Raw genomic sequence first — 19,934 nt, 5'->3', positions numbered from 1 at the left:
TACCCTGTAGGGAATATTTAGAATAATCTTACAAACTTGTAGCATATTATCACACACCTTGAGCATTAGCTGTCTGCCTATGGAAAATTTCTTTCAAGTTAGTAGGCTTATAAAAATACCTATGTAAACACTTCTATGGAAAAATCCTAAACCATGTAGATTTCTTACTTGGGAACCATAGAGATATTTTCCCATTGTTGCTTTGTATGTTGCCTTTCCATTCTAATTTTCCAATCTCTTCCAACATCATCTGATTGATTGATCTGATGTCTGTTTTCATTCTTTCTCAACTTATGGGACTTGTGGGTTCACATCGATCCCTCGAATCCGACTTGGCCATTACAAAAGCTCATGGCAACTAGAAAACTCTCGAGCTACTCCCGTTGTTTCTGTGCTTTTGAGTGATTCTTCAGATGAGTTGAATTTTTTTTCCCTTCTTAAGGCTTTTTCTTCTAATTACATTCCTTTCCAACTATTCCCTTTATCGTACAGCTTTATCTGTTTGATTTTCCTTCCCCTTTTGTACATACTTGCTTACTACTTGAGTACTATAGTTAGTATGCCCCCTTTCTCCACACTGTAGGGTGTAATTTTTATTTTAATACCATTGTTGGTAGGTGTTTCTTTTCTTTTTATGTATTAAAAAACAATATTTCTTCTGTTATATAATTCTTTCCATTCTGACTGCTTTTGTTTTTGAACTTGGTTAACATGGCTGACAAAGACAAAGTACCAGATGGATTTAAAAAAAGCACCAACTACGGTCACAAGATTCCTTTCTGTGATACACATACCTTATGTGTGTATTATTTCTGATCACACCAGCTCTAGGAAGAGTGCTCCATTTGCCACTCCAACTCAAGACCTCTGGTTGAGCGAAAGAGTAAACTTATTCTAAAAGGATTACTCCCTTCCTCTTTTTCCTGGAGCGTTATCTTGAGCTTCCTCTGAAAAATCAATGATTGAATCTCCTTTTCCAAATACTTAAGCCTTCATGTCCAGCTAACTGCTCTGATCCCAAAAAGAAAATTTCTAAATTGTCAGATCCGATTTCATATTTGGATCCAAAGCAAAAGAAAAAAGGTTTAGCAGATCCAGTCTGATATTCGAATCCGAAGCTTAAGAGATATGAGGACCTGTTTGGATCAGACTTCTTCGGATCTGACGCTAACACCATCTGATTCGACTATTGAGTCTAAACCCCTTCCAAGAACTAGTTACTCTCCCTCAGAGGACCCTTTTCCTTCCAGAGTCCCTTCTCATTTTTGGAGAGACCTAGGCCTCCTTCCATAGTGTCCACTCTCTCTTCCAGGAGCCTTACGGAAGAAGATGCGAAAAGGTTAGTGAGAAGGATTCTCTCTGCCCATAGCATGTCAAGCGTCCTTTTGGCTCCTACCCATCTGGGTCAGGAGATCCAAAATTTCTACTACACCCCTCTCTTTGCAAATTCCTCCTTGGTTTTGGAGTGTTCAGATCTGAATTGTCAGGGTCCTTCTGCATTGGATCCGAGAATTTCTTTATCCTCTGACCCGAAGCTTGCTCTGAGCTCTTTGGTTCCATTGGATCTGGAGAGCTGTTGGAGCCAGGGCTACCCAGTTGGGTCTGGGATGTCACAGTCAACTCTGAAGTTTTGGAACCATCTCTGCACCTTGGGGCCTCAGCATGGGTTAGCTTGGCTCTGACTTTGGCCTTGGGATGATTCTCCTCAGAACAGGGAGGGACTACAGTCCAAAAGCTTGCCCTTTCAGATCTTGGGTCCTATTCCACTCTTGGGATCTGCCTTTGACGTCATGGAGAGAGGCTTGTTTCTTCCACGACGAAGACTCTTCCCTTTGTATCCTCACTCTGCAGGCTTTCCATCTCTTTGCTTGAAGTTTCACCTATACTCTCCACAGTGACAGCTAGTACCAAAACCTTAGGCTTCCTAGCAGGGTGTTCCGACGACTTCTGCTATCTCCCCAGAGCATCCCACTGAGGAGGTCCCTAAGAAGCGAACTTGCGAGAGGAAGCACTTAGACATCCCAGAGGAGTCCATTACAGAAAATAGACTTTAATGAAGGTGAATAGTCCCCACAGTCACCTCCTGAAGATGTCCAGTTTGGAGATATCCTTGAAATCCTGAAGCAGAGAGGTGGCTGGAAGTCCAGCAACCCTTCATGTGAGGAGTCTGTATTCCTGGAGGCTTTCAGTACCTGCCATCTACCTCCTTGTTTACCCCATTGATCACCAGTCAGTTCATACAGTTGATTTCTTGGTGGACATGGAAGGCCCCAGACACCACTGAACCAATCCCTAGGACACTGGATAAAATTATGACAGCACTGGAAAATGCTCGGTTCTTGGCAAAATGGGGTGCCTGTTGATGCCATGGTCGTGGTGGCAGCCAGCAAAAAGGAACTCACTGAAGAGAGCTCCACTGTCCATCCCACCTAACAGGGAGTCTCAGGCTATGGACAGGTTTGCGAAATGTGTATGCTTCAGTGACCTTAGCCTTAAGGTCTCTGAACTGTTTGGCACATTTCACCAGGTTACAGAGAAATCTGATTACGGAACTCTCTGACAACATCTCAGGATCCATTTCTGATGAGGTATAGGCATCTATGACTTCTCAGTTGGCTACCCTGCAATCCGTTTCCAATTCTTCCGTGAGACTAATGGTGCACATAGCTGTAGGAACCTCACGGGCAGCGGGTTCTAAGGAGACACGCCTGGATGCGCTTATGTGATTTTTGTGGAGCCCTTCAAGTCTTTGTTCGTCAGTGCTCCCTTTGACAGCACATCTTTGGCCCCAAAGTTAAAGATACAATGTTATGTTGTCCTGTCTCGCCTTCATTCTTACTGGATGGGTTCAGAGCTGATCCTCTGCTCCGACTCATCCAAATACACTAGCTCAAAGTCTTTCACTTGGCTCGTGGTTGAATAGCTATCCCATCATGCAGTGGTGTAATTCCCCAGATCTCATTTGCTCTCTCCTTGGCCATGGCTGTTTTTTAAAAATTTTACATTTTCTTGTCTTTTGCTAATAATTATTAGTCTAGGAATAGTAATATAGATAGTTTTCTCTGTCCTGAAGTGCTGCGTGTGCATTTTAATCTTGCTTCTGTTTGTTGCTGTGTTGGCAGTCTTTTAGTCGCAAGGCCGTTTCTTTTTTATCCCATCAAACTTTCTGTAGAGTAGTTGCTTAATCAGTGTATTCCCTTGTCTGTGTTTATTAGCTCGTTTTAGTTAGAGAGCCAAGTCCCCGCGTAAGTTACAGGGTTTGTCTTTTCTGTTCCCTTGTTGTTGCTCTTCTGGGTTCATTTAAGTTAAAGGATCTAGTGCCTGTTTAACTCAGAGGGCAGAGCTGTTTTTGTCTCATAAATAGATGTGCTGTGCTTTTGTAGTGTGTTATTAGGATAGTTTGGTATTGCGTGTTAGTTTTTCAATTGAGTTTTGTATAGTAAGTGCTTGCCCTTTTTCAGTATTAGTAGTTGTTTCATTCCCATGATGTCTAAGGAAAGCAGAGAGAGGGAACCTAAGCCATCAGGCTTTAGAAAGTGTCAGAAATGTTCACAAAAAAAAGTCAGTTACTGATGGGATAATATTTGTGTTTGTTTGGTGTCCAGTCATCTCCAGGAGGCATGTACATTCAGTCTTTCAGCTCCCGTGTTTTGCAAGAAAGGAAGAACAAGTAATTCTCAGATGACTCCTGAAAACTCCTTTTGATGAAGATTTACAGAGTACCTCCTCTAAAAACAAGTCCCTTTCCTCCAAAGGTGACAAGTCTACAGAAAGACAGTCTTCCTATTCATCGATTCATTGAGCCACTTCAAAAACTAGCCAAAACTTAGAAAAATCAATCTCTCCAACTTCACAGCTCTTGGAACTGAGAGAAAGAGATCACTGAATTGGACAAATCCAGTCCGTAGGCTCCACAGTCTTCAGAGCCGAAAGAGACTAGCTTTTGGAGCCAGTTTACTGAGTACCGCACTCCCCTACCTTGAGATCTCCCATATTGCAGAGATCTCGCTCACCAACCCCCTCCTCCAGGAGCTTGTCAGACGATAACGTGGACAGGGTGGTGTGCAGACTTTTGAAGTCACCGGCGCTGGCTAAATTGTTTTCGTCTTCGACCCAACCGGTTTCAGAGCCATCCAAAACTATTACATCCACGACTCTTCCTCCTCTGTGCCAAGCTGGATCTTCGGAGCCAGAATGCCGTTTACCACTTGCTGTAGACTGTCTAGTTCTGAGACCCCTCCAGGAGATTTCAGAACTGTTCCCTGCTCCAACACTCTGTGCCTTTTGGGGTGTCTAGGAGCTGAAGTTCTCTGGTCAGCTCCGGGGAGGGGGGGGTGACACTTGGACCCGAGTTTCTTCAGTACCGAGTTTACCTCTCAGGGCTTCGGCGTGGCTGAGCTCGGCTCCTACATCAGCCTCGGAAACCGGTCTCCTTGGTGCCAGGGATTCCCTCAGTTTCCACGGAACTGGAGCTGTCCTCTGAGCTGGGGGGGATCTGCTTTCAAGCAGATGAGTGTGCTATCCCCACTTACAGCTATCCAGACGATACTGGTATACTCTCCCCCCCCCCCCCAAAGGGCACTGGCTTCTGTCTCGGCACCACCCCATCCACAGGACAGCAGAGATTCAGGGCCTTAGGGAGCCGAAATTGGGCGAACCCCTCTCTTCCGAGACCTCCCCAGAATGCCCTTCTGAAGAGACTCCTCAAAAGAGAACATGCAAGAAGAAGCATGTAGACTCTAGACTAGTCCATCACCTCTGACACTGACCTCGAGGAGTCAGAAGGCTCCCCACGGTCGTCCTCTGCAGATGTCTCCTTTGCAGAATTTTAGAAATCCTGAAACAGAGAGGTGGCTGGAAGCCCATCAACCCTTCTGATGAGAAGTTGGTGTACCTGAAAGATTTTGGATCTCAGCCTTCAGCCTCCTGGGAGTCTTTGCCTTTTGACGAGCTAATGGAGTTGGTTAGTCAAAAGGCGTGGGAGTTTGCCGACACTATGGAACCAGTCACTCGGAGTCCAAATAATTTCTCATCAGCTCCATCTGAAAAAGATTTTCTCATGAGGGGTATTCCCGTAGATGCTATGATTGTGGCAGCAGCTTTGTCAACACCCCTTTTGATGGTTCCTCACTGTTTGGACCCAAAGTCATGGACATACTCACCAGATGCGAGCAGGAAGGAAAGCCTCTCTCTGTCGTTGGAGTATGTTTTTCCATACCTTCAAGACCTTACCCAGTGGGAAAATGTGGTTCTAAAGATCCCAAGGAGTTTTTCAGGATGCACAAGGTGAATCCTTCCCCAGGGCAGAGGGTGAGACAGTAATGGTAGACGTCCACGAGGTAGAGTGGGTCCGCAAAACCAGGGTGACCATGATTCCTTTCGTGGTCGACCCTACCAGCACTCCTGAAAGGAGGCCCGTCTGCTCTACTCTGGAGGCAGTCGGGGGGGGGGGCAGTTAACTTTGTACCTAGAAGCCTGGCAAGATATCACAAGAGACGAGCCTGGCAAGATATCACAAGAGACAAGCGAGTACAAAGTATAATATCAAGAGATTATTCCATTCCCTTTTGCCATCCTGTCCCACAGATCAGAATAATCCCTGGTGTTCCACCCAGTCAAAGGGAACAAGCAACTATAGAAATTAAAAATTTTCTTGACAAAAGTCATTCAAAAAGTCCCCACAGACCAAATACCTTTCAGAACGTTATTCTTTTCAGTGCCAAAAAGAACAGGGGACTGGAGAGCCTTATTGGATCTCAGCAGACGAAACCAGTCTGTGAAGAAGTCCAAGATGTCCTTCAACAATGCAACTGCAGTCATAACATGTGGGTTGTCCTGCCTCAGGCAGCCCTCGGTCGGCCGGATTCCAAAGTCTGGGTCCGATGTCGGCTGATGTCGCATAAGGATTTCCACTCTTACTGCCTCCCTTGCCTGGGCCCAGACCACGACGTCTCGGCCTGTGTAGCCTGTGCTCGCTTCAACAAGCGCACTCTCAGGCGCCGGGCGGAGTTCGCTGAAGATTTTTTCGGCGATAAATTTGCTTACACCATGCCGTCGGATCTTCCGGCATCGCAAACTCCCAAAAAGCGAAAAGACCGGGACCGACATCCTCGGCCCGCGTCTACCACCGACTCCACGCCAAAACCTAGCGCGAGTGCTCCGGTTGCCTCTGAGACGGTCTCTCCACCGCTCCGAACCGAAGACACCGCATTACCGACGACTCCGATTCCAGACATTACTCCGCCAGTTATAGATTTTCCTCCGGATACCGAAACCGAGGAAATGCCCGAGACCATTGCTGTAGACAAGGTCACTCCTGCAACTGGAGCTGCCAGGCCTCCTATGGCCATGTCTATTAAGGCCTACACTAGGGCTAAGGCAGCCAGCAAAACAAAGCATATTACTTCTAAATCCTTACCTCAGCCGACTCCGGAGACACAAATTATGTCCATGGCTGCTGACTTAATTTCCATGATTAGAGGTTCACAGACCCATCCTGAGAGAGCATCCCAGCCTCCTCCTGATAAAAGGCCCCGGGTTGAACCCTCTGACCCTACTCCTTCAGATGAAGACTCTGAGGGCTCTGTCCACTCTGATAGCCAGGAAGAGCTCTTCCAGACCTATGAGGACTCGGATGCAGAAGATTCCATACCTTCGGCCTCCCCTCCTGAGGATATTTCTTTTGGGGAAGTTCTGCACACCATGAGGGAACATTTCAAGTGGCATGGCCAGGAATATTCTGATTCCAGGAAACGCCTTAGGACTTTCCTTAAGAAGCCTCAGCACAGGCCCTTAGCTATCCCTCCTGTACTTGATGTTCTGGATGACTTGTATTCTGATTCTAGTGCTACCACTGATACTCTCCCTCCTGCTCCAGCCAAGCCAGACAGGTATTACAGGGTCCCAGAAACTCATTCCCATTTATTCAGGGCCCATACTGTTGATTTGGAAACTATTTCACAGGGGCCTAAAGGAGTTTCAGCCTCCACCTCAAAAAATCCTTTGCCCTCCAACAGGGAAGCAAGGTCATTAGAGAGATGGGGTAAAAAGGTTTACACATCCACTACCTTATCTATGAGAGCTTTAAATTGCCTTTTTCATATGTTCCAATATCAGGATTATCTCTTAGAAGATTTACAAAAAACATTAGCTTCTCCTGATCCTTTAGACAGGAAGACTTTGCAGGAAGCTGTACATAACACTCAGCAAGTAAGCAATCACTTCCTGCAGTGTGGATATGATGCACTGTAAGCTTCATGTAGGGCAGCTATGACAGGGGCAGTGATGCGTAGACATGCTTGGTTAAAAGATCAACCTCTACCAGATCATGTAAAAGCAAAACTTCTGGATGCACCTTTGGAAAAGAACAAGCTTTTTGGTGCAAATGCCAAGGATGTGTTAAAGACCATCGAAGAAAAAGCAAAATCAGTTCAAACTGTAAAGGATTTCCTCCAGGTTCAACCCCCCAGATTCAGTAGGAATTGGCCTTCAAAAAACTGGTCCTTTCCTAACCCAGAAAAGTTTCAAAGGGGTAAGAACAGACGTGGCCGAGGAAGAGGCCAATACAGAGGCCCTTACAGGGGACGTCAATGGCAGCCAGGAAACCAAAGAGGTGACGCAGGGGTTTCTCCTGCCCAACAACCACAATCTCAATGACTTTCCTCTACTACCGCCTACCAGGGAACAACTAGAAGCTCCCTTGGGCGGGAAATTATCTCTGTTTGCAGAAAACTGGCACACTGACAAAGGACAAATGGATTTTGGACATTATAGACCGAGGGTACAGGTTTCATTTTCATACCTTACCAAGAAAACAAGGCATGCCAAATCTACCACAACATCAAAGGGCAGAGGCTATCAAGCAAATCACTCTGCTAACTCGAATGAAAGCAATAGAAAGAGTTCCACAACAAGAACAGGGGTTTTACTCAAGACTGTTCCTTGTTCCAAGAAAAACTCAATGGAGACCAATACTGGACTTGTCCGCATTAAACACCTTTCTCATAGTACCAAAGTTCAAAATGCTGACTCTACAGCAACTCCTTCCCATGCTGGGCAAGGAGTCGTGGCTGATTACTCTGGACCTCAAGGAGGCATACCTGCATGTCCCTATCAGACACAGCTGCAGAAGATACCTCAGATTTCTTGCAGGGCCAGAGCATTATCAATTCTCAGCATTGCCATTTGGCATATCTACTGCGCACAGAGTGTTTACAAAATGCCTGGCTTCAGTAATTGCTCATTGCAGGCTCCAGGGTATACAAATTTACCCATACCTGGACGACTGCCTCATACAAGCGGACGACAAATTGATGTTGACAAAAAATCTGGAATATGTCATACGATTACTTCAAGCTCTGGAATACACAGTCAACTTCCAAAAGTCAAGACTGCAGCCATCCCAGCAAATAATCTTCTTAGGAGCCAAACTAGACACAGCCTCTCAGATGGCTTACCTGACAGAAGACAAGCAAGAGAAGTTAACTCAATACTTCAAAGGTTTAGCAAAACTCACCCAGATGACTGCAAGGAGATTCCTACAGGCCCTGGGTTACATGGCATCCTGCATTCTACTGGTTCCATTAGCAAAACTACACATGAGAAAGCTTCAATGGTACCTAAAAAGCGTTTGGTCTCAGCACAGCAACAACTTGGAGACAATCATACCACTCATTCCATGCTTACAAAAGGAATTCCTATGGTGGGCCTCGGTGAGCCAGGAAAACACAGGTATGTCATTCAAAAAACCACAGATAACACAGACCATGACTACAGACGCCTCAGACCTCGGATGGGGGCACATGGAAGGCAGGTGTATACAAGGTCAATGGTCTCCAAAGGAAACACATCTGCATATAAACCAAAAGGAAATGCTGGCAGTAATGCATGCTATCGAGGCTTTTCAAAACCAACTCCAGCAAGGTCACTTAATGATACGGACAGACAACACCACGGTGATGTGGTACATAAACAAGCAGGGGGGCACCCACTCTTACCCCCTTTGCAGACTGACAATGCAGCTTTGGAAGAAATCACTGAGTCTAAACATCCAGTTACAATCAGAGTTTGTTCCAGGAAAAGACAATGTGTTGGCAGACAGCCTAAGCAGGAATTTCACAGGTCCACACGAGCGGAGGTTACATCCGAAGGTTTTCAGACAACTCACTTCGACATGGGGCAAGCCAGAAGTGGACCTATTTGCCTCTCACCTCAATCATCTCCTACCAAAATTTTGCACAAGGACATACCATCCAAAGGCTTGGAAAATAGATGCTCTTTCATTCAACTGGAACTCCCTAGCAATCTATGCATTCCCACCTCTGCCACTGATGACTTCAGTATTACTAAAGATCAAAGCAGAGAAGCCCAAGGGAATCATAATAGCTCCGGATTGGCCAAGACAACACTGGTACCCACTACTACGGAGCATATGCCACACCAGGAGGTGGGCCCTTCCTCAGTGGCCTCTACTTTTGACTCAACACAATTTCGAAACACTGCATCCAAACCTTCAGACTCTGCAGCTAACAGCCTGGGCGATCCCATAAATAACTTCAACTTATCTCTCTCCAAGGAAGTTCAGCGGATACTAACAGAGGCTCGAAGACCGTCCACCAGAAAGGTCTACTTAGCAAAGTAGAAAAGATTCAGCAATTGCAATACCAGCAAAGGGCATGATGCATCATTACTGAACATCCCACTTATCTTGGAATATTTGGCAGATGTGTTACAGAATGGCCTCTCATATTCTTCAATAAAGATACATGCATCTGCTATTTCAGCTAGATACAACACTGATCCTCCTGTTTTTTCTCCCCCCTTACTAAGACAATTCCTCAGGGGAATCAAGAACATTAAGCCACCAAGAAAGGCCCCAGTGCCAGCCTGGGACCTCAATTTTGTCTTAGAAAAACTGACTCTACCTCCTTTTGAGCCAGCAGCTTCAGTTGACTTGCAATTTCTTTCATGGAAAACAGCCTTCCTGTTGGCAATTACCTCAGCAAGAAGGGTTTCGGAACTACAGGCCCTAATGGCAATACCACCCTTTATTATTTTCCACAGAGACAGGGTTTCATTAAGGACCAACCCTACCTTTATGCCAAAGGTGGTATCTAGGGTTTCTCTAAATCAAGCCATTCATCTGCCTACTTTCTTCCCCAATCCTGAGAACAAGGGGGAAAGGCTTTTGCATACCTTGGACATTCATAGACAACTTCGATACTACCTGGACAGAACCAAGGCCAGTAGGAAGTCTGAACAGCTTTTTGTAGCTTACGCCCCTGCAGTCCAAGGAAAAGCAATTTCAAAACAGACTATTTCTAAATGGATTGGACATTGCATCAGATTCTGTTATTCCTTTCATGGAAAGACTGTTCCAGCCTATGTCAGACCACATTACACCAGAGCTACAGCCACCTCTACAGCATTTTTAAGAGGGGTACCTACAAAGGACATTCTAGAAGCTGCTACATGGAGCTCCGTGCATACATTCTCAAAACACTACAATCTCCCCCTATATTCCAGATCCAGAGCAGGCTTTGCTTCGGCAGTCCTGCAGGGTTTGATTGCCACACCATCTCTTTCCTAGAGCATACCTCCTCCCCCAGCTAAGCTATGATATTCTACCCACATGTTATGACTGCAGTTGCATTCTTGAAGGACATAGTACAGTTTTGTACCTACCATAAATGTAGATGTTCGATAGACATGCAACTGCAGTCGGGTTTTCCCTCCCTCCATACCCCTCTATGCTTAGGGTCCACTCCTATCCCCCTCACTCTTAGCTGGGGATATCTGTTATGGTGTATTTGTTTTATTGCTCATGTAATTGTTTGGAATCCTGTTTTTGTCTTGCAATTTGATTTCAGCCTTCCTTGGAGGGCACCTGGCATCTGGGGCAAGAAACACTGAAGAAAATGGCGTCGGCTGATGCTTATATACTCCAGCCGCTCTGACGTCGGAGAGAAATGCGACATGAGCCGACGTCGGACCCAGACTTTGGAATCCGGCCGACCGAGGGCTGCCTGAGGCAGGACAACCCACATGTTATGACTGCAGTTGCATGTCTATCAGACATCTACATTTATGGTAGGTACAAAACTGTACTTTCCGAATGGTGACACTGCAGTCAGTTCTTCCCTTTTTAGGGAAAGAGGATTGGATGTGCTCAACAGACCTCCAAGATGTGTATTACCACATAAAAATGGACATAGCATCATGGAGTCATTTGGCTTCCGGCTGGGAGCCATTCGTTATTAGTTTCGAGCTTTGCCCGTTGGTCTCACTACAGGCCCCCGAGTGTTCACCAAATACATGGCAGTAGTCATGGCTCACTTGAGATGTGTAGGATTCCAGGTGTTTCCATATCTAGATGACTGGCTCCTAACTGCCACCACCAAGCATCTACTTCAACAGGTAAGAGAGAGACCGCATCACAAACTTGCTCTCAGCTAGGTATAACAGTGAATTTAGAAAAATCTGCCTTGTTGCCCTTTCAGCATATTACATTCATAGGCGCAGATCTCGGCACCATTTCCAGGATGGCACGTCTGCCGCCTGACAGAGTTTTTGTTCTCAGACAGCAAATAGCCGGCCTTCTACCCAGAAACAAGGTGAAAGCGAAAACAATTTTGAACATCCTAGGGACCATGGCATCAACTATCACCCTAGTCCTCTAGCCAGGATGCATATGAGAATTCTTCAGTGGCTCCTTTTCTCAGTGGTCATTACAATGACTTCCCATGTCTCACCAGATCAGAATTACAAAGTCATGCAAGAGAGATCTACTATGGTGGCTTTGGTCCAGCCACATGACCATCGGATGACCTTTTGTGCCACAACAACCTGTAGCTAGCTACAGTGACCATGGACACCTCCCATATGGGGAGGGGCATATTCTGGGAAGAACAGTCCAAGGCACATGGCAAGAACACGAGGCCCATTTGGACATTAGTGTTCTAGAGATGAGAGCAGTGTTTTGATGTTCCAAGCACTCCAGGACTCTCTTCCACTAGGAATGATTGCAATCCAGTCAGACAACATGCCGGTAGTCTGATACATAAACAAGGAGGAACCAAGTCATACCCTTTTTGCCGTGAAGTGCTGAGAGTATGGCAATGGGCAATCTCTTCCCAACATTTTCTGGTAGCAAAGCATATCCCGGGGAAATCCAACGTGATAGTGGACAAAACTCAGCAGGGCGATATTAATGCTTCACGAGTGGTCTCTAAACCAAAACAAAGCAGAGATGATTTTCCAAAAATGGGGCCAGCCTTGCTGTGACCTATGTGCCACTCCCATGAAAACCAAATGCAGCAGCTACTTTGCCCTAATTCCCCCCTATGGGGGGTGACACCGAGAGAAACACTTGTTCACGATTGGCCCTTGGGACTGCTGTATGCCTTTCCCCTGATACCCAAAGTCATTCAGAGAGCAAAATCCTTGGGAAGCAGACTAATTCACATTGCTCCATATTGGCCTCGTCAGATTTGGTTCCCCTTTTTCTGGGCTCATCTACAGGAGAAACTGTGGGTTCTGGACCCAGTTTCAGACATTCTGACCCATATGTCAGGAACGAACACTTCATCCTTCTCTCCAAACCCTCAATTTGACAGCATGGCTGCTCCACTTCCAAACTTAGTCAGGCTTCAAGACTTAACACCAGCAGTCAAACACATACTGGTATTTTCTCACAGGGCGTCTACCAGGAAGTTATATTCCAGCAAATGGAAGAAGTTCTCCTTCTGAGCAAAAGCAAAAAACATTGATCCCTTTTCTGCCCCAATTAGTTAAGTTTTAGAATTTATCGCAGAGCTTTTCTAGCAAGGTTCTGCCACAGCTACAATTAGGGTTCAACTAGCTGCAATTTCTAATTTTCACATAGGTAAATACACTCCTAACCTGATGTCACACAAATTGTATAAAGCATTTTTAAAAGGCACTTGCTTATTGAGACCTCCCATAAAAGAACCTCTCTCACCATGGGATCTGGATTTTGTTCCGACTTGCCTAACCTTACCTCCCTTTGAACCTTCATCATCATGTGATCTCAAATTTCTCTCTTGAAAAACTATTTTGTTAGTAGCCATTACATCTGCAAGAAGAATTTCGGAATTGCAAGCTCTATCAATCAAGCCACCATATTTGACTTTCCATAAGTATAGCGTAGGTCTGCAAACTAATCCATCCTTCATGCCAAAAGTCTTTTGTCAAACAAATCTGAATCATTCAGTTGAGCTCCCAGTGTTTTTTCCTAATCATAGCAACAAGGCAGAATACAAGCTCTGCTATTTAGATGTGCATAGGCAACTTAGGTTTTATTTGCATAGAACTAAAGAGTTTAGGAAAACAGACCAATTGTTCATCTCCTTTTCAAAGGCTTAAAAGGGCATGCTAGTGTCAAAAGTTACGCTTTCAAATTGGCTCTTAAATTGCATTATCTTTATATACACTTCAAATAACAGAAAATTAACTTTCAAAGTCAGAGACCACTCTACTCGAGCCTTAGCAACATCTTCTGGTTACCTAGCCAGATTATCAATGGACAGTATTTGTGCCGCTGCTACGTGGGCAAGGTCCCATACTTCTATTACTCATTACACAGTTGATTTGGCCTCCAGGGACAGGGCTTCTTTTGGTTCCACTGTGCTGAAAGGTGTACTCCTGTGAGCCACCCATGAAAATGGTGCTAGGAACACTCCCATCCAGTAAGAATGAAGACAAGATAGGACAACATAACATAAAAAAGAAGTTACGTACTCACTATAATATTCCATGTGTTGTCCATCTCGCCCTTCATTCTTAGACGCTCCCACCTTCCCCCAGCCCAGGGCTCGTAGAGGACTTGGATCAGAGATTTTTCTTTCTTAGCGAAGGAGCTCCTCTTGTACTTCTATGCCTGATGTCGCATAACAAATGTGGACACATTGCTATGGTTAGCAGCAAACAAGATCTGGGGAATTACACCACTGCATGATGGGATAGCTATTCAGCCATGAGCCAAGTGAAGGACTTCGAGCTAGTGTATTCAGCCGAGTCGGAGCTGAGGATTGGCTCTGAACCCATCCAGTAGGAATGAAGGGCAAGATGGACAACAAACTTGGAACGTTATGGTGAGTACATAACTTTGTATCAAGGTGTGAAAAAGATGGAAAGACCCTGTCTCCCATGTGTGTATATTTTTCACACCTCAGAGATCATTTTCCAGGAGTCAACGAGGTAGTGAGAAAATGTGGTTCAAGAAGTCTCAAAGCCCTTTCCAGGACTAGAGGGGGGAACTCCAATGGTAGACGCCACTCTCACGGCAGAGGTGGCCCATAAAACCAAGGGTCCAGCGATGCATTCTTCGATAGACCCTTCCAGTGCTCCTGAAAGGAGGCCCAATTGTCCCTGTCTGGAAACAATCTGGGGTCATTAATCCTTGAACCAGAGAGCCTGGCTAGAGATAACAGATACTTGGTTGCAGAGGATCATTTCCATAGGTTATATAATACCCTTTTTCCTTTCACCTCCAATTTCAAAAAATTCCCAGTGTTCCACTAAGTCAGAGAAGGGAACAAGTAGCAATTCATATACAAAGGCTGGTAGAATTGGACCCATCCAAGAGGTCCTCCCAGAACATATAGAATTCGGAACTTAACCAAGGTTCTTTTAGTGCCAAAGAAAACCGGGGACTGGAGACCAATCTTGGACCTCACCAATTTAAACAGATCATTTCAATGCACCAAGTTTCGGATGGTCACGGTTCAGTTTGTTCTATTTCTGGGAAAGGATGACTGGGTGTGCTCATTAGAACTTCAAGGTGCATACTGTCACATAAAGATGAACAGACGATCCAGAAAGTACTTACTCTTCCAGCTCGAAGCCAGTTATTGCCATTTCAGAGTTCTGCCATTAGGTCTCACCACAGCCCCCAGGATATTGACAAGATGTATGGCAGTAGGAGCAGGTCACTTAGTACTGCAAGGATTACGGGTGTTTCTGTATTTAGACGACTGGCTCATTACCACCCCGACCAGGCATCAAGTAGTAGAGGCAAGAGTTCAGGTTCTCCAGACATGCTGTCATCTGGGGATAACCATAAACTACGAAAAGTCTTATTTGGAAGCTACTCAAAATTTGAAATTATAGGAGCACTGTTTAAAACAAAGTCAGCGATAGCTTCAGTGCCTGTTCTAAGAGTTCAGACCTTAGAACACATCAGGAAAATAATTTGCAGTACCAAAGTTTCAGCCCATTTGGTCCTTCAGGCTCTAGGATCAATGGCAGTGACAGTAACTCTAGTATCTTTAGCCAGTTTGACATGAGGGTTCTGCAGTGGATGCTAGCCATGCAATGGTCAATACTTTGTCATTTTGTGTCAACACTGATACATATTGCTCAGATCTGAAAGAGAGATCTCAGATGGATTCAATCAGTGCAGATTCTACAAAGCCATCCATTCATTCCCACTCAGCCCAAGGCCATAGTTACCACTGATGCTTCCCAGTTAGGGTGGGGGGGGATTACCAGAGGAAAACAGTCCAAGGCACTTGGTCCTCCACAGAGGCCAATTTGCATATCCGTGTCCTAGAAAGAGAGCAGTGCTTTGTGTTTCAGGTATTTCAAGATCATCTCCCCTCTGTAAAGATTGCAGTTGAACTGGACAACATGTTAGTAGTTTGGCACATCCACAAATAAGGATGGACCGGAACTTATCCCTTGTGTCAAGAAGTACTCAGAGTGTGACAGTGGACAATCTCATCCAACCTTTTTCTGATCACAACACACATTGCGGGGGAAGTCCAGTGTGACAGCAGACACATGACTGATATGATTTTTCATCAGTGGGGCCAGCCTTGCTATGATCTGTTTGCTTCCCCTCTAAACAACTGCAGCAGCTACTTTGCCGTGATCCCACTAAGCGGGAGACACCGAGGGATGCAGTACGTCACGATTGCCCCGCTCCCCCGGACTGCTTTATGCCTACCCACCAGTCCCGCTGATTTCCAAATTCCTGCGGAAAGCTGCCATGTTGAAGAACAAAGTTATCCTCATTGCACCTTTTTGACCTCAACAGATATGGCTCCCCTTCCTTTAGCCTCACTTACTCCACCAATCATGGCTTCATCTTCAGACCTCCTGTCTTATCTGACAGGCATGCTCCATCTAGACTTACCGAACTTCAAGCTGACTACCTGGCTTCTCCAGTTCCATTAATAGCCACATAACCTATGCTGTCTTCCTCAGTCCATCAGATACCTTTAATTTCACATAAACCATCTACTTGTAAACTCTCTTACTGGGCTCTTCAGAATATTGTTGATTCCTTTTCAGCTGTTTTGCATAGTTTCCTTGAATTTTTCTTACTTTTTAAAGAAGGAGCCAGCTCCTCCAAAGTTCAATTGACAGCAGTATCAGTTTTTTGCATGGGATTTGAAGGTGCTTCTGTTGCCTCCCATAGACTCTGCAAAACCTTTATGCGAGGCACTCTTCTTCTGAGTTCTCCTTTTAAGGACCCTACTCACTCATTGGACCTCAATCTGGTACTGCAGCAGCTTACTCGACTCCCGTTTGAACCTGCAGCTAAATGTGACCATAATTATCTTTCTTGGAAAACAATTTGTCTAGTAGCCATTACTTCTGCCTGGAGAATTTCAGAGATTCATTCCTCATCTTCTAAACCACCTTACTGTCGGCCACATTCCAAGCTCTGCGTCTGAGAAGCTCGAGGCACATCCCTATCCCATGATCTTCTCCTGCTAACCCTCAGATCTAGTTTGCCGCTGCATCAGGTCTCATAGTCGAGTCAGAGCTTGGGCCAGTATTCTTTATATATATATATATATATATATATATATATATATATATATATATATATATATATGAAGTTCTCTATTTTTTAGAGTTTAAAATATTTAGAGGAGTTATTAGTTCGTAGTAGTTGTGCGTGTGTTTAAAATAGTGTAAAAGTAGTGTTTAAGAATTTTTGGGAGCGGCTGCTCCTAGGCCTTAAGCCAATATCTTTCTGTCAGGGCTCCGTCAGAATTTTCTGTGTGAAGTTTACTAGTTAACCTCTTGTTAAAAAAGTTTTACCTGTGTGTTATTCAGGTTAGTTATTGTGTATATATTTACATATTAGTATTACAACTGTATTTTTTGTTATTCATTATGTCGGAGAAAGCCAAGTCTGGTTTCAAACGTTGCCAGCGTGGACAGAAAATGTCCATAACAGACAACCAAGTTTCCTGCGTCTACTGCCTAGGCCCTCTCCATCTTCAGGAGGACTGCTCCATCTGCCACTCGTTTAGTGGCAGAGTTATGATGGAAAGACGCAGGAAACTTATTGAGAGGGGTCTCCTGAAGCCGGAGTTTCAGGAGGCATTAGAGAGGGCAGACCAGTCATCTAAGTCTTCGAAGGGGTCGAAGTCTTCAAAGGTATCGGAGCCCAGGTCATCGGCTCTGAGTACCTCTGTTAAGATTCGGTCGCCGGCTCCACAGACCTTGGAGCCGAGCACCGAGCTGCTGCCTCGGGGCGAGATCCAGGTCTTGGAGCTGGTGTCAGAGGTGCTCCCTTCATCGATCCTTCGCTCGGTGACCTCTTCGACCCGTTCCTCCAGAGCACTGTCAGACACCGATGTGGATCAAGTGGTGCAGAAACTGATGGAGAACACGACCTTATCCAAACTAATTGCGGTTTCGTCCCAACTGGTTTCGAAGCTTGAAGCCTTTCCTGTTCCATCCATAGATCCTCCTTCGAGACCCATCGAGTCATCGGAGTCTGGAGTCGAGGATCTGATGATTGTTGATCACCCGGAGCCGAAGCCTTCTTTAGTGCTTTCGGCTCCACTGACCTCGACACACTCTATACCCATTGAGGGGTCTCGGAGCTGACAGTCTCTCCTCGGTTCCGGGGGGGGAGGGAGTCTCGAACCGAAGTTTCGGTTCCGACTCTTTCCCCTCAGTGCCTCGGTGCAGATTAGTTCGGCTCCGTCCTCTGGATCGGAGCCTGTGTTTCCGGCCCCGGGGGGGCTACCGTCGTCTTCGGAACCGGAGGAGTCCTCAGCTCCGGTGCCTTCAAGGCCATGAGGAAGGTTTTCTCTGGTAAGACGTTCACATCTTCAGATTCCTCTTCTCCCTCCCCGAAAAGTCCGAGTTCTGTCTCTGAACCACCGGTTCCCATCAAGCGTTGAGACCCAAAGCCTCAGTCAGCCCCAGAGGGTGAACCATGCTCCTTGGAAGCTTCACCAGTTGCCCCCCTCTGATGAAGTCCTGAGGAAGAGGTTGTGCAAGAGGAGGCACCTTGATTCCCCACAGGAATCATTGACATCGGACACTGACTTGGATGAGTCAGAAGGGTCCCGACGGTCCTCCTCCGAGGATGTCTCGTTTGCCGACATCCTGGAAATTCTCAAACAGGGGGGTGACTGGCAATCACTTGCCCCCACTGAGGATGAGTCGGTGTTGCTGAAGGCTTTTGGGGCTCAACCTTCCACCTCCTGGGTAACTCCGCCCTTCGACAAGTTAATGGATTTAATAGCTCGAAGGGCTTGGGAGTCCCCTGACACTTTGGAACCAATCCCTCGGAGGCCCAATAAGTACATCACTGCTCCCCAGGATAAAGTGTATCTCACCAAGGGAGTCCCAGTTGATGCTATGGTGGTGGCGGCGGCCACCAAGAAAGAAATGTCTGAAGCATCTTCCTCTGTTCATCCTCCTAACAAAGACTCTAGAACGATGGACAGGTACTGGAAGCGCATTTTTATTTCAGCGACTTTTTCCATGTGATTGCTGAACTATCTAACTCATTTTACCCGTCTACAGAGAGATCTCCTCAAGGAATTGGGAGATACTCTACAGGGTACCACAGATGCTGCTGTCTCAGACAAGGTGACAGCACAGCTGAATACCCTAAACTCTATCGTTAACTCATCCATGCGGCTCATTTCGTATGCAGCCGAAGGATCTAGTAGGGCTGCAGCTTCAGCAATCATACTTAGACGACTGGCTCCTTACCGCTTCACCAGGCATCACCTATTGCAAGCCAGGGACTATACAATCAATCTCTGTTCCCGTTTAGGCATAGCGCTGAACTTCGCAAAATCTGCCTTGTCGCCCTCACAGCATATATCATTCATAGGAGTGGAATTGGACACTACCTTAACTCTGATCAGGCTTCCCCAAACAAGAGTTTCAGCCTTGAGAGAACAGATTTCTACTCTTCTACAAAACAGAAGAGTCCCCACTTCACAGGTCTTGAAAGTTTTAGGCATGATGGCAGCTACCCTTATCGTGGTCCCCCTAGGGAGAATGCACATGATCCTCCAGTGGCTACTCTTTGCACAGTGGTCTTACCAACGGCTACCGGTGTCCCACAATATCCTGCTCATGGAGTCTTGCAAGTGGGATCTTCAATGGTGGATGAACAGCCACGAGCTTACGATAGGCCGCCCATTCGTCCCCCCCCCCCCCATAGCCACAGTGACCACGGACACTTCCCTGATAGGATGAGGGGGACTTTTTCAGGGAAGAACAGTTCAAGACGAGTGGTCAAAAGTGGAGTACAGTCTGCACGTCGGTGTCTTGGAGTTGAGAGCAGTGTTCCTGGCGTTGCAACACTTTCACGACTACTTACCTCCGGGGACAGTTGCAATTCAGACAGACAACATGTCGGTGGTCTGGTACATAAACAAACAAGGAGGAACCAGGTCTTACACCTTATGCAGAGGCCCTGAAAATCTGGCAATGGGCTGTGTCCACTGGACGCTTTCTCATAGCAACGCACATCCCGGGGACATCCAACGTAATAGCGGACAGACTGAGCAGAACCATCCTGTTGCCTCACGAGTGGTCCCTCAAAAGTCAAGTAGTGGAAAGGATATTCCGCAGATGGGGCCAGTCTTCCTGCAACCTTTTTGCATCCCCCTTGAATGCAAAATGCAGAAGCTATTTCGCCC

General features: G+C 46.0%; 1 protein-coding gene across 5 annotated transcripts in view; it reads left to right on the top strand.

Annotated features, from left to right (window-relative positions):
* The window catches only part of HECTD1 (HECT domain E3 ubiquitin protein ligase 1), a 4,301,832-nt gene that overhangs the window by 1,994,324 nt on the left and 2,287,574 nt on the right, over positions 1 to 19,934 (top strand). The window lies entirely within an intron of this gene.

The sequence above is a fragment of the Protopterus annectens genome, chromosome 6.part0, assembly GCF_019279795.1.
Source record: "Protopterus annectens isolate FY-2018-M chromosome 6.part0, PAN1.0, whole genome shotgun sequence".
Classification (NCBI taxonomy): domain Eukaryota; kingdom Metazoa; phylum Chordata; order Ceratodontiformes; family Protopteridae; genus Protopterus; species Protopterus annectens.
The sequence above is the reverse complement of the archived record's forward strand: the minus strand, read 5'-3'. Positions and strand labels throughout refer to the sequence as shown.